The sequence below is a fragment of the Otolemur garnettii genome, unplaced genomic scaffold (genome assembly GCF_000181295.1).
Source record: "Otolemur garnettii isolate 467f Iridium unplaced genomic scaffold, OtoGar3 scaffold00191, whole genome shotgun sequence".
NCBI lineage: Eukaryota > Metazoa > Chordata > Mammalia > Primates > Galagidae > Otolemur > Otolemur garnettii.
The window spans coordinates 709,938-718,549 of record NW_003852586.1 but is presented as its reverse complement, the minus strand read 5'-3'; the positions used below and the strand labels follow the sequence as shown (position 1 = coordinate 718,549).

At 48.7% G+C, this 8,612-nt stretch overlaps 1 protein-coding gene across 1 annotated transcript in view; it reads left to right on the top strand.

Moving 5' to 3' along the window:
- SLC4A4 (solute carrier family 4 member 4) overlaps nucleotides 1–8,612 on the top strand; it is a 353,144-nt gene that overhangs the window by 30,153 nt on the left and 314,379 nt on the right. The window lies entirely within an intron of this gene.

Genomic DNA, 8,612 nt, shown 5'->3' with positions numbered 1-8,612 from the left:
CCCCCAGCTTTGGAAGAGGTGCCCCTTAGAATCTTGTGGTCAGTGGATGCTCTGGGTGCTGCCCCGTCCCCCGGCTTTGGAAGAGGTGCCCCTTAGAATCTTGTGGTCAGTGGGTGCTCTGGGTGCTGCCCCGCCCCCCGGCTTTGGAAGAGGTGCCCCTTAGAATCTTGTGATCAGTGGGTGCTCTGGGTGCTGCCCCGCTCCCCAGCTTTGGAAGAGGTGCCCCTTAGAATCTTGTGGTCAGTGGGTGCTCTGGTTGCTGCCCCACCCCCCGGCTTTGGAAGAGGTGCCCCTTAAAATCTTGTGGTCAGTGGGTGCTCTGGGTGCTGCCCCGCCCCCCGGCTTTGGAAGAGGTGCCCCTTAGAATCTTGTGGTCAGTGGGTGCTCTGTGGGTGCTGCCCACCCCCCAGCTTTGGAAGAGGTCCTGCTTGGAATCTTGTGGCTGAGGGGAGGGCTGCAATAAAACTGGTGGTCTGTGCTCAAGGATGTCGTCTTATGCTGGTGTGTTGGTCACCCAGTGGGTCCGAGTGGGTCGGGGAAGAGCTGACATAGTTCAGGAGCCGCTGTGTGCTCTGCATCTGGGGTGAAGCAGGCAGAGGGCTGCAGGTGGCATTGAACTGTAGTGATTGATTGTGACAGGAAGACAAAGAACTTCTTGGATCGTTTTTGCTTAGAAATGGGTTCTGTTGAGACAGTAGATCAAGATGAGAGCATGTATTTATACATCTTTCCACATGTCAGAGTTATAGGTGGTGTTTTACCAAATTGTGGGCCAGGTCAGTGGTTTAAAAAGGAATTGTGGGAAGGCGTCCTCTAAGACTGAGCTAACAGGGTGACATAGCGCTTTTCTTTCCTTCCTTCTTTTTCTTCCTTTTCTTTCTTTTCTCTCTTTCTTTCTTTCTTGACAGTGTCTCACTCTGTCACCCTGGGTAGAATGCATTGGCATTCTTATAGCTCACTGCAGCCTACCTCAAATTCTTGGGTTCAAGCAATACTCCTGCCTCAGCCTCCATGATGCCCAGCTAGTTTTTCTGCTTTTAGTAGAGATAGGGTCTTGCTTTTGCTCAGGCTGGTCTCAAACTCCTGAGCTCACACAATCCACCTCCCTTGGCCTCCCTGAGTGCTGGCATTACAGGGCTGAGCCAACACAGCTCTTGAAACTGTGAACGTACGAGATGCCACACTTTGGATAAAAGTGTCATGAAGAGCAGAGCAGCAGGAGGCGGGAGCGCCCGTTGGCTGTCGTTTAGGGGTGTGTGGTGCTTTTTGTTTCTTTTAGTATGGAGGATGTTTGGCTGCACGGGTTGCCGTAAGGCTGAAGTGAGAACAAGTGTGATGTGCAGGAGAAGCACGAGCCAGTTTTGGGAAATCCTCAGCAGGAGTCATGGTGACAGCCTTTTGTGTTGGCAAAGCTCTGTGCATTCTGCACGTCTTGGCTCTGCTGTGGACGTGTGGACCCTGCAGAGAGATGCAGTACAGGGGGCTGGAGGGCACAGAGAAAGGTGGAGCTCAGTCCCCGTGGGTGGTGACAGGCCACATTGGAGAGAAAGCTGCAGGGTGTTGAAACGTGAATTCAGAGCTAGAGAGGGTGTGGCACGGTGATGGGATCTGCTGTGGCCTCTCGGGGACGGAGCAGAGGCACTGGGAGGAGCAGTGTGATGACCATGAGATTCAAGATAAGGCTTGGAGGAGAGCGTGAGGTGGACCACAAAGTTAAAATTAAAGGGCTTGGAGTAAGTGTAAGACTTAGAAGGACCAGAGGGCAAGAGACTTAAGTTACATACTTTCCATTGAAATATCGTGGGAAATCTTTCTGGAAGGGATCCTTTTATATCAACTAAAGTAATGGAGTCTGTAGTGAGCAAAGTCCTTGAACTACTATAAAAAGGTCATAGTTAATTGTCTGGAGGAATAAAAGATAGCATCACTTTCCAGATAAATTACGACTGTAATTTATGTAATTTATGTAATTTACAACCTACATTTACTGTCCATTTTGGCAAGGCCTGAGCCACCATGAGAGGTGCCCTCCCCAGTGGGTGAGTGTGATCTCTCTCTCTGTCTGTCTTTTATTACTCATCTTTCTTTCTGCAATTTAAGAACAAGAGTGCATCATCACTATAAATATTAACAAGTACAGGGGTGTTCACCTAGACAGGTGGGCCCAGGGCATTTGAGAGGATGACTGTGTCCCAGCAGCGGGAACAGTGCCAGAAACACTCAGTAATAAAGACTGAGCTGGTCAGTGCTGCCGACACTGCAGGTGTATCCGCTGTTGCCACAGAACACTGTTGCTTTCTGTGGCATTTGGGGACTTGTTTAAGTACAGCATGTAGGATAAACAAGGCAACCCACTCTTTCTACCCCCCAGGTTTCCTCCTGGGGGGACACTGCATTATTTCATATACTGGGTTTCTGAAGTAAGACAGTTACTTGTTAGGGAGAAACAGGTGTTAAGGACCAAATTGTTCAATGGTCATAAGGAAACTATTGTAAATTTACATGTTTTAGTTAGTTTTTTCTGTTGGTCAGTAAGGTATGCAGTAATATGCCTTTGACATATTTGGTGTGAACCATCCAATTTGACACGAAGGTTCTCTTAGAAATCACCTCATATTCTCTGCTGCTCATGATGAATTCATAGCTGATTATCTATTTAACAGTCAGAGTTGTTGTGCCCCGATGTAGAAAAACATTTAACCCTGTGATTAAGCCACAGGACTTTTGTTCCAAGATGACAATTAAATTCTTACAGGGAAATTCACTTAATGAAACGCCTGCCCAGCTGTCAGGAGGGTCTGTGGTTGCTGTTGCTCTTTGGTGGTTGATGTCGACCGACATTTACAGACAAGATCCCCAGTATGCCAGGCAGAGCCTCATGTCATACTTCTAACTTCTGGGAAAAATCCCGAACAACACACATAGAAACAGTGACTGAGGAGGGTCATCTTTGGTTCTTCCCTGGCTCTCAGCTCTATGTGATTTCTGTCGATATGTCCAGTTTCTAAGATACACCTGACTCTGTCTGGTCCTTTTCAGGTTTGCTGCTATGGTTTGGTCTAGAGAATCTCCATCTCTTGCTTAGACGCTTGCATAGCCTCTGCCTTTCAAGTTTCTCTCCACATAGAGCCAGGAGTGGCGGCCACAGCTACTTGAAGCTGACTGGGAGGGTTGCCAGAGCCCAGGAGTTCATGGCTGTGGTGCGTTATGCTGCTGTGGTCATCACAAAGTGTTAGTTGGGTCATGTCCACCCTCTGCTGCACACGCCTCTGTCATGAGAATAAAACCTCCCGTGGGCATCGAGGGCCACTGTGGCTTTCCCGTCCTGTGTGGAGACATCCTTTGCGTGCGATCTTTACATCAGCCACACTGATGTGTAGGTCCTTGATGCAGAAGCCTTTTCTACCTCAGGGCCTTTGCATATATAAGCTTGTCTTCCCGGGATGGTCAACTCATTCTTGTCCTGGTTTAGTTTTTCTCTTTCTTTTTTTTTTTTTTTTGAGACAGTGTCTTACTTGTCACCCTTGGTAGAGTGCTGTGGCGTCATAGCTCACAGCAACCTCAAACTCTTGGGCTCAAGAGATTCTCTTGCCTCAGCCTCCCAAGTAGCTGGGACTACAGGGGCCCACCACAATGTCCGGTTGTATTTTTTTTGTTGCACTTGTCAATTGTTGTTTAGCTGGTCCAGGCTGAGTTCAAACCCCGACCCTTGGTGCATGTGGCCAGTGCCGTAACCACTGTGCCACAGGTGCCAAGCCTCCTTTTTCTCTTTATATTTTGGCCTTACATTTTTTCCTCTTTAGAGAGGGCTTTCCTTACCACTTTATCTAATGCAGGCTCCTGTCCGTCACTCCCTCAGCTCCTTCTTTGTATCCCTAATAACACGTGTTCAGCTTGCGATTCTGTGAGCCAGCACTTCTGTCATGAGCTGATGCTAGATTATAAGCTCCGGGCAAGCAAGAGTCAGGTCAGTTTGTTCACTGTGTCATCTCTGTCACCTTGCTTAGTGTGTGTTTATGGAAGAATAATTAAAAGAATGGGCCGCTGCCGAGGAAGATACAAGCTTTGGTTGCACTTCTCTAAATATTTCCTACATTCTCGACGAGGAGGCTGCTGATTTCTTGTTTTAAGCCTCGCACATCATTTTTACATTTCCCTGCTTTGCCTTTCTCATTCCCTGTAAAGTCTGGTCTGCAGGTTTCATGACCCCTCCGTGGGAAGTGCCTCATTACTTTGTCCATAGCCAAAGTGGCGTTTTGCTCTGGGTGGATGACTCTTGAGTGTCTGGGGTTGCATATCACCCAGGGCAATGGGAGAGAGTGTCCACAGGGCACAGAGATTCCTCATGCACACATAAACACACTCACCATTCCACACCCAGCTCGGGTGCTATCCTAGAGCCACATCGAAGTGGCAGGAGCCAGGTGTGGCGGCCACAGCTACTTGAAGCTGACTGGGAGGGTTGCCAGAGCCCAGGAGTTCATGGCTGTGGTGCGTTATGCTGGCACCTGTGAATGGCCACTGCACTCTAGCCTGGACAACATAGACCCAGTTTCTAAAAAGCAAAACAAAAAAGTGCCATCGAATTGAGTAGGAAAGAGATTTTATGAAAAGAGGAAAAGCAAATATCTTCAGTATTTAGGCACATTGGGAGTGGGACATAATGAAAGTCTGAAAGCCTCATTTCATTTGTAACAGAAGCTTTTTCTTTCCTCTGTGGTCTAGTGTCAGGCAGATTTCTGAACACTAAATTCATGTCTGATTCTTATACTTTCGGAGCTGGCCTTGTAAGCCCCTAAGCTTGGCAGCAGCTCCAGGTCCTTGCACAGCTGCAGTTCCCGGTGTGGGGTGTGGCTTCAGAGCTGGTGCCTCAGCTGGGGACACACAGAGGGAGGCGTGTGTGAGAGTGTGGTGCTGAGCCACCAGGAGGGAGCGGCTGGGGAAGAGGGAGCAGGAGGAGAGACAGGGAGCGAGGAGGTGGTGTGGAGTGGGTGGCGGAGAGAGAAGTTAGACTGTGCTCTTTCTTAAAAATAATTCTTTTGCCTCCTCCACTGTACACTTTTTTTTTTTTTATTTAGTTAGCAGCTGCTGTCCTCTGAGGGTTGCCCAAAAAGTAGGTGGGAAGGTGGTCTGGCTGAGACAGGCTTTGGACAAACAGCACGGCTTCCCACCTAGGTGGGCTCGGCCTCTGCACCTCTCATTTTGTAAGGGTCCTGGAATATGTGCAGGGGCGCTGCAGGCTACATCGTGACTGCAGAGACTCTGCAGATGTGTGACATGTTAGGAACACAGTGACAACAGAATGCCCCCCTTAGGATGCTCACCGGGTGTGTGAGGCATCTCGTGACAAGCTGGGACCTGCGCCGGCCTGCTGGGCTCTCCAGCTGTTGGGGTGTGCGTGAGCGTTGCCCTGTGAGCTGAGACAGTGGCTGGTGGTGACGTCCTTGCCCTCAGGAAACTGCACCAGAGAAGTGGCCGCTGCTCTTGTTGGGGGCTTCCGGGTAAACGCAAAGCGGCTTTTCATCAGAGCAGGAATATTTGCTGTTTGTCCCGAGACTTCCCCTTTCCCAGTGCACACCCTGCCTCCCCCGACCTGCCCTCATTCTTTTTATACATTTCTCCTTTTCCTTGGTTTTTAAAATGTTTTCAGCCAAGACCCTTAATTTTGAGACCAAAAGGTAGAATGTCTTTAATTTCCTTCATGCCATTGGTGCATCTCAAAAATCAGTGTGTATCCAGGAGAGGAGGAGACCTTAGAAATGTTTTAAAGCCCCACCAGCACAGAAAAACATCCTGTCTCTTTCGTCCTCTCCTCTAGTTTTCACCTTAAATAGATAGCGGGAAATACTTTGTCTTTAGAACAGAGTTCCAGAGTATTCCATAATAAAAGATAACTTAAACTTCAAGTTTGCTTTTGGAAAGCCCTGCACGGGGCACCAGTGTGCTCAGTGGTCATTGCCATTTTGAGTCACTGTGAGTGCCTACGTCAAACTCATCTGTTCTTATCCAGTGTACACAGGTGATGCCAGAAACTTCAGGTTAAACCTTTGTAGAGATTAGTTCCTAGAACAGTAGTCACTGTTCTTTAAGCTCTTCTGGGTTTTTCTGGCCTTTTTGACTAGCTGTCAGCTTGGTCCTGGCTCCCAACCAAAGTCAATGTCTTAATCTTGCCAGGGGGGCCAGTATGGATGTTGGCTGGCAGGTGAAAGGACCAGGGAGAGTAGGATTTCAAGGCCAGGAGTGCTCTTTTGTGTGGAATACCGACTCTAGCAAGTGGCTATTACCAGGTGAGTCCGTGACTTTAGTGAGCGGCTGGAATCCCTGGTTCTGCGCCTGTGGTCTGGCCATCTTCTCCCTCTCTCAGAAGAAGGTGTCCTCTGGTCTGTCCTTTGTGCTTCTGTCAATCTGGCTAAGAAGGGCTGCTGGGTGGCATGAGCAGGGGGTGGGACAGCAGTGTGGTGCAGGAAGGGAAGCATTTGGCCAACTTGCGTTTGGGGGCACTGGGTTGGCTCAACAATGTTGTGTTTTGTGCTGTGCAAATAGTTGCTGTTTGTTCTTCTGTTTGTTCTGGTGAATGCAAGAGGCCGGTGTCACGGCTTCAGCTTCCTCCTCTTCAGGCAGTTAAGTATGTAAACCTTTCAGGGAGCCTTGACTTTCTGGAGTGCAGATCTCCTGATGTTACCTTGACACGCCCTCCAAATAGCTGTTCTTAGTTGTTCACTTGTTGCTGCTGCTATTTTATTCCCGTAGTTGCTCAATTTTATCATGCCGTGAGATTTCACGAATAGCGTGTTCTTGTGTGTCGTGGGAGACTTGATGTCGCAACTATTTATAGTGATTCCAGGTGCTGGGGGCTCAGGGCTAAAAAGAGGTTGTGACTTGGGGCTGCAAGTTGGGGGAAGACCAGAAGAGCATGTGGAATTTAAGATGTGGAAATCACTTTGTAAGGTAAATCGGGGAAAACAGACTCTTTGCCATGGGCATTGCCATCTGAGTGGAAGGCAGGACATGTCCTGCGGTTCGGGGTTCAAGATCGCAAGTCAGGAAGTTGGGTGTGAGTGTGAGTTAGTGAGAGAGAGACTAGAATTCTCTGAAACAATGAAGGGTATCTTCTTGAGATGGTATTCTGTTTAGGAAATTTTTCATACAGAAGGAAGTAACTCTTAAAGGACGAGGGTTCTTAGTTTTTGAGACTTAAATTCAGGGCTATGGGTGCCAGCTGTTGATGGGGAGGCTGCTGGGCTGAGGGCTGAGTGTGCTGCGGTTCTGCCGTGACCGCACTCTGGAGGTGGGAATGTTAGGTTCTTTTAATAATAACTTCCCATGGATAGGAGTCTTGCTTTATTTTGATCACCCTTTTGTACAGGTGTGATGAGCAAGGAGTTCCCATTTTCTTGGTTACCTGTAGAATCAACTCTTAATTATCCTTGATTCTTCGCTGCCCTCTTTCTTCCAAAGCTGCCGTCGACCGAATCCTGTGGTGTTCACTGCAAAGTTTCTCTTGTGGTTGCTCCTGCCTTTAAAGTCTTCAGGCTGCATCCTCTTATTTGGGTTTTAAGCCTTTAGGTTCTTCCTTGAAATAGAAAGGGGTTATTTTAGACAAGGCTGCCTGACACCTAGAATTGGTATTTTATTTATGTTTGTGTACATAGAACACATATTCTAGACTGCATTCCATAGTCTCTCCTTAATTTAAAAAAAAAAAACAACACTGTTCTAATGCTTCTCATTACTTAAAGCAGATTGCTAGGTTCCCTGTACACTTGGGCAAATCAACACTGTAACAGAGTTTCCTCTGCTACTTTCAACATCCTTTATAGCTTAATGAAGATTGCAGATGTTCTATGAGTTCACTTAAACCCTCTGGGGATGGCTTCCCAGTTTTGAGCTCTTACAGTGCATCTCACGCGTGCACATGCACATTCCCATGCTCCCATCTCACGCGTGCACATGCACATTTCCGTGCTCCCATCACACGCGTGCACATGCACATTTCCGTGCTCCCATCACACGCATGTACATGCACATTCTCGTGCTCCCATCACACGCATGTACATGCACATTCTCGTGCTCCCATCACACATGTGCACATGCACATTCCCGTGCTCCCGTCACACGCGTGCACATGCACATTCCCATGCTCCCATCTCATGCGTGCACATGCACATTCCATGCTCCCATCTCATGCGTGCACATGCACATTCCATGCTCCCATCTCACGCGTGCACATGCACATTCCCGTGCTCCCATCACACGCGTGCACATGCACATTCCCGTGCTCCCGTCACACGCGTGCACATGCACATTCCCGTGCTCCCGTCACACGCGTGCACATGCACATTCCATGCTCCCATCTCATGCGTGCACATGCACATTCCATGCTCCCATCACACGCGTGCACATGCACATTCCCGTGCTCACATCACACGCGTGCACATGCACATTCCCGTGCTCCCGTCTCACGTGTGCACATGCACATTCTCGTGCTCCTGTCACACGCGTGCACATGCACATTCTGGTGCTCCCGTCACACGCGTGCACATGCACATTCCCGTGCACCCGTCACATGCGTGCACATGTACAGTCTGTGCTCCCATCACAAGCGTGCACAT